The sequence below is a fragment of the Nicotiana attenuata genome, unplaced genomic scaffold (assembly GCF_001879085.1).
Source record: "Nicotiana attenuata strain UT unplaced genomic scaffold, NIATTr2, whole genome shotgun sequence".
NCBI lineage: Eukaryota > Viridiplantae > Streptophyta > Magnoliopsida > Solanales > Solanaceae > Nicotiana > Nicotiana attenuata.
In genome coordinates, this window is record NW_017673821.1 from 19,060 (window position 1) to 25,225 (window position 6,166).

The window sequence follows — 6,166 nt, forward strand, 5'->3', positions numbered from 1 at the left end:
AGTTGATTAGGGGGTAGTGTAGTATCCTTACGTTGGGGCTTCATGTCCAACAAAGGAGAATACAGACGTTTAGTCTCTTGGTATATATTGTAAATATTTACTTGGTAATAAAAGCATTTAATTACCAAAAAAAAATATTTGAGACAAAGTTAAGAATAATCTATATTTAGTATAATTATAGGATATTTCATTTTAATGATTTACAACACATCTTGAACGTGATTATTGGTTACTTTTGCGCTTTGACACTAGTTGTAATGTTAAATTTAGGGGACGGATATTTTCTTAGAAAATATATATATATATATATATATATATATATATATATATATATATATATATATATATATATATATATATATATAACAACATTCCACTATAAAATCAAGCTTTTCCGGAAAAAATTTTCATGTTATGTTATACTATATGTTCTCTATAACAGCACTTCACTATAATAGTAAAAAAATATTCGGAACAAACGAGGCTATCATAGAGAGGTTTGAGAATGGTGATCGTGATGGTAGTAGGTTATAGTGGTAAGAGGTGGCAGTTAGTAATGAATGTGGATGATAGCATTTTAATGAAATTAAGTCTTTGTTATAGATCTTAATCATAGAGACCTATTCAGACTCATTAAGTGATTGTGAAGTAAAAAAAATACGCTTAACAATTAAGATTTGAATTATTAAGATTCAGACCTTCATTAAGTGCAAACAAATGATGACTATGTCATCTTGAAAATTGACAAATCCAAGCATATTGGACTTGGTAATTAGTATTGGATATATGGGCTAATATCATAAAAATTGCGCCCCTATTTAACCTATACCCATCTTTTTAAAATTCTTTAATCTATACTCTAATTTTAACAACTTCAGATGTCTCATCTTCTTCCTCCTGATCTATGCGCTCCTTTATTCCTCCTCTTCTTTTCCTCTTCTTCTTTTTTCTCTCAAACATACGAAACTTTGTATAAGTATTCTTGATTGGATATGTAAAGTTAAATTGTGAATGGTTTAATGAATTTAGATTCTTGAAAGTTGTATAAGAATTAGAATGGTGTCAAACATTTAGTTTGTCCATAACAGAACCTCCGTATAAACTCCTTGCACCAGAACACCATTTCCAACCATGAAAACCTCATCATTGCTAAAAGATTTTTCGTCCCCAAGGACTCCATCCAAAGTGGACGAGCAACTGGTGTACACTTGAGCTTGCTTCTCTAAATAGTGTGTAGAAATAAGAGAGATTCATGTAACGAACATGTATCTGTTAGACCATGCGCAGCAGAAGCAAGCATACAACCATGCATCAAATACATGTAAACTAGACAACGCAATAATAACGAGATTAGAAGCACTAACCTCTTGAAGTAGTTGCACAAACCTTCCAAACAGCAAGAATCCAGGGCTGCAGTCTTCTGCTATTTGCCTAGTAAAACCTTGGACGATTTTGCTATTGGGTGGGCAAGAAAACTAAAAGGTAAGTTATTAGGTGAAGCTAGTCTTCCTTTAATAGACCCGAAATTAAGCCACAATAGGGGCTCAAAAACGTGTAGGATTCTGCAAGTAGAATCCTACTCTAACTCAAAAGGATAACTTTTCTCCCAAGCTACTTTTTACCCAAGTCTGCCCAGGTTTTTACTAGGTATAGCAGGGACCACAGAAATAATAAGAGGCTACTAATTATAGTATTAATTCGAAATTAGCATGAATTAATTCTAACTATAATTAATTTCAATTTATTCCACTAAAACTGCAATTGAACTCCTCAATATGAACTTCGAAAATTCATTAATACTTATTTTAACTCCCCATGTTAAGATTTCAAATACCGGTTAATTAAATTAAACTACTAAAAAACTTAATTGAATTAACTATTAAATCCTTTATAATTTCGCTTAAACTATTTCATGTGACGGATACAAAATCCACCGGCCGGGTTTTCACATGAAAACTTATAAGCTTACATAAAGGGCTATCATCAAACCCAAAATCGAGTCATGATTCTATTAACTAATTATTATTCGCAAATGTTATTCGTTATTATCCAATCTATATAGCCATATACTAACTCTAAATAGAGTCGTACCTTTTTATAAATAAAAAAAATAAACAAATTACATTGATCATAATAATTATATCAAGATTAGGAGTATAAGCTCATTTAATGGAATCGGAGGCAGAAGAAAGATAGGCGGAGAGACTTATCACCAAATCAAGCGAGTCAACGCTATTGATAAAGACAAATGGTGGGACAACAAAATATAAAGCATATTGAAGTGGAGCGGATACGAACCTGGCAAGGGACTTGGCAAGAACCTCCAAGGAATCGCTAAGCCTATCAAACTCAAGAAACACGGCACCACCTTCGGTCTGGGATATGAGTATACCTGGGAAGAGTTCAACAACGGTCGCCACCATGGCGCGGCCCCTACTATCTATTGGAGCAGCCAATGCCACACTTGGAACAGACTTTCCAACCGATCGAAGTTATCTATGGGTCGGAAGAAGAGGAAGCACTGGCAGCGATGAGGAATTTATTCCTGGAAGACGATGATATGGATTGTTGTGTCATTCTCGAGGAGGAGGGGGAGGAAGGCCCTTCCATACAGGCAGTAAGTAGAGGAGCATCTTCAATAACTGGACCATCAGAACCACCAGAGCCCGGCGAGCCTCGGGGTAGCAAGGCTGAACAAGCACCGTGCACTATCTTTATTTTTACTAGTTGACTTTCCATTCGCACTTTAAATTTTGCAATAAGATCTTCAATGTTGAAAACAGTTATGGAATATATCAAAGCATTTTAATTTTTCTTATAAATCAATGCTCTTATTATTTTCTCTCATTACTTTACTTATACAGCATTACTTTTACTTGTCTTGATGAACCAATGACTGTGACATGCAATGAGACAACGCAACAAACGAACATAGACTCAAAGGAAGATGACATACCGGAAGAGATTGTCAAGGAAGTGGAGAATTTTGAAAACAGACCAAAATCCAACCTGGACGAGACTGAGATTGTTAACCTGGGAGACGAAGAGAATGTCAAAGAAACACGAATCAGCGTTCACTTATCACCGTCAGAAAAGGAAGAGTACACAGAATTTCTAAGAGAATATGAGGACATATTTGCCTGGTCGTATGATGACATGACTGGTTTGAACACATCTATTATGGCACAAAACTGCCAACTGATCTGACATGTCCGCTGGTAATACAGAAGCTCAGAAAGTTCAAGACAAATATGAGTCTGAAAATCAAGAAAGAATTCACCAAGCAGGTCAAAGCCAAAGTCCTCAGGGTAGTGGAATGCCCAACATGGTTAGCTAACATTGTGCCAGTTCCAAAGAAGGACGGAAAGGTTAGAGTCTGTGTCGATTACCGGGATCTCAACCGGTCCAGTCCGAAAGATGATTTCCCCTTACCAAACATACACATACTGATCGACAACTGCGCCAAGCATGAGCTGCAGTCATTTGTGGATTGTTTCGCTAGTTATCATCAGATCTTGATGGACCAGGAAGATGCTGAGAAAACGGCTTTCATTACGCCATGGGGAATGTACTGCTACAAGATGATGCCGTTTGGGTTAAAGAATGCAGGGGCCACCTACATGAGGGCCATGACTACCATTTTTCATGATATGATATACAAAGAGATCGAGGTGTACGTAGATGACATTATCATCAAGTCCAAGAAGGCCACTGATCACATGGAAGATTTGAGAAAGTTCTTCAACAGATTGCGGAGATATAACCTGAAGCTTAATCCTGCGAAGTGTGCTTTTGGGGTTCCCGCTGGAAAATTACTTGAGTTCATTGTGAGCCGCCGGGGAATAGAGCTGGATCCGTCAAAGGTCAAAGCCATTCAAGAATTACCACCACCGAAGAATAAGAAATATGTGATGAGCTTCCTGGGAAGGCTGAACTACATCAGCCGATTCATAGCACAGTCTACAGTTATTTGTGAGCCAATCTTTAAAATGTTGAAAAAGGATGCTGCAACCAAATGAACCGATGAATGCCAGAAAGCTTTCGACAGAATCAAGGAATACCTATCAACACCACCAGTTGTGGTCCCGCCCGAGCCGAGTAGACCTCTACTACTCTAAATCGCAGTGCTAGATGGTGCCTTCAGTTGCGTCTTGGGGAAGCATGATGAAACGGGGAGGAAAGAGCAGGCCATTTACTATCTCAGCAAGAAGTTCATTCCATATGAGGCCCGGTATTCTCTCTTGGAATGCACGTGTTGTGCGCTGACTTCATTTGAATTGATAACAACAACTAAACATAACAAACCGAAGGTGCACGGCACCAAAATCCAATCACTAACAAGGATAAGAAAACCAAACATAGAATTTCACTTTCATTTTATTTATCTCGTGGCAGGCGTGCCACCCGTTCCCATTTCACTTATCTTGTGGTAGGCGTACCACCCGCTCCCATTTCATATATCTTGTGAATACGAACCCCTAAAGACGTATTTTCCTGATGAAGAGGTATCATTCATAGGAGAAGACATTGCGGAATCCTATGATGGGTGGAGAATGTTTTTCGATGGAGCGGCAAATTTTAAATCAGTGGGCATAGGAGCGGTCCTAGTATCAGAAACCGGTCAGCACTATCCAGTGTCAGCTAAGCTCAGGTTCCCCTGCACCAACAATATGGCCGAGTACGAAGCGCATCCTAGGGCTCAAAATGGCCATTGACATGAACATTCAGGAGTTGTTAGTAATCGAGGATTTAGACTTACTCATACATCAAGTCCGAGAGAAATGGGCAACCAAGAACTATAAGATACTCCCGTATCTGCATCATTCTGCCTTCCGAGACTAAACACTGTCTCCATCTGCATTTTTTTACATTGCATAAGGTACCATTCTGCCTTCCGAGACTAAACACTGTCTCCATCTGTATTTTTTGCATTGCTTAAGGTTACCGTTTTACCTTCCGAGACTAAACACTGTCTCCATATACATTTTTTTGCATTGCATAAGGCTACCATTCAACTTTCTAATACAAAACGCTATCTCCATCTGCATTTTTGCATTTCATAAGGCTACCATTCTGCCTTTCGAGACTAAACACTATCTCCATCTGCATTTTTTGCATTGCATAAGGCTACCATTCTGCCTTCCGAGACTAAACACTGTCTCCATCTGCACTTTTTCCATTGCATAAGGCTACCATTCTGCCATCTGAGACTAAACACTGTCTCCATCTGCATTTTTCGCATTGCATAAGGCTACCATCTGCCTTCCGAGACTAAACAGTGTCTCCATCTGCATTTTTTGCATTGCATAAGGCTACCATTTTGCCTTCCGAGACTAAACACTGTCTCAATCTGCACTTGCATGGCTGAAAGATCGCCACTTTATTTTAGCATGGCTGAAAGATCGCCACCTTATTTACGCTTGCATGGCTGAGCGATCTCCACTTTATTTACGCTTGCATGGCTGAAAGATCGCCACTTTATTTTAGCATGGCTGAAAGATCGCCACCTTATTTACGCTTGCATGGCTAAAAGATCGCCACTTTATTTTAGCATGGCTGAAAGATCGCCACTTTATTTACGCTTGCATGGCTGAAATATCGCCACCTATTGCACTTCATGGGCTGAAAGATCGCCGCCTATTGCATTTCATGGGCTGAAAGATCGCAAAATCATCTGAGGGCGTCATCGTTCGGAGGCACCATTTACATAGCCCGAGAACACCATACCATGGCCTGAAGATCCCTTTAATATCTTGCATATCATTATTCAAAGGCATCATGGTTTGGAGGCATCATTCTCATAGCCCGAGAGCATCACTTCATGGCCTGAGAATCCTTTATTATACGCTTCATGGCCCAGGACATCATGGTCTGAGGACGTCATCCTAACCGTCCAAAGACAGCATTCATGGTCCGACGGGAACTTGCATCATGTTTAAATTTATGCACAATATACGTCTGTATTACTTATTTGCAGCTAAATCAGCGAGCAACGGCCATCTCGGCGACAGCAATCCCGCTCCAGTTCCCCGCATCCCTATTAGGCCTTAACCATTTATTCCAACCTGAAGATTGCGTCCGTTCTTGAAAGGTCTCCGTTGGCATATTTCGCCGACGGATCCCAAACTACATATGGCCTGATTCCTGTAAGACCAGAGATATGCAG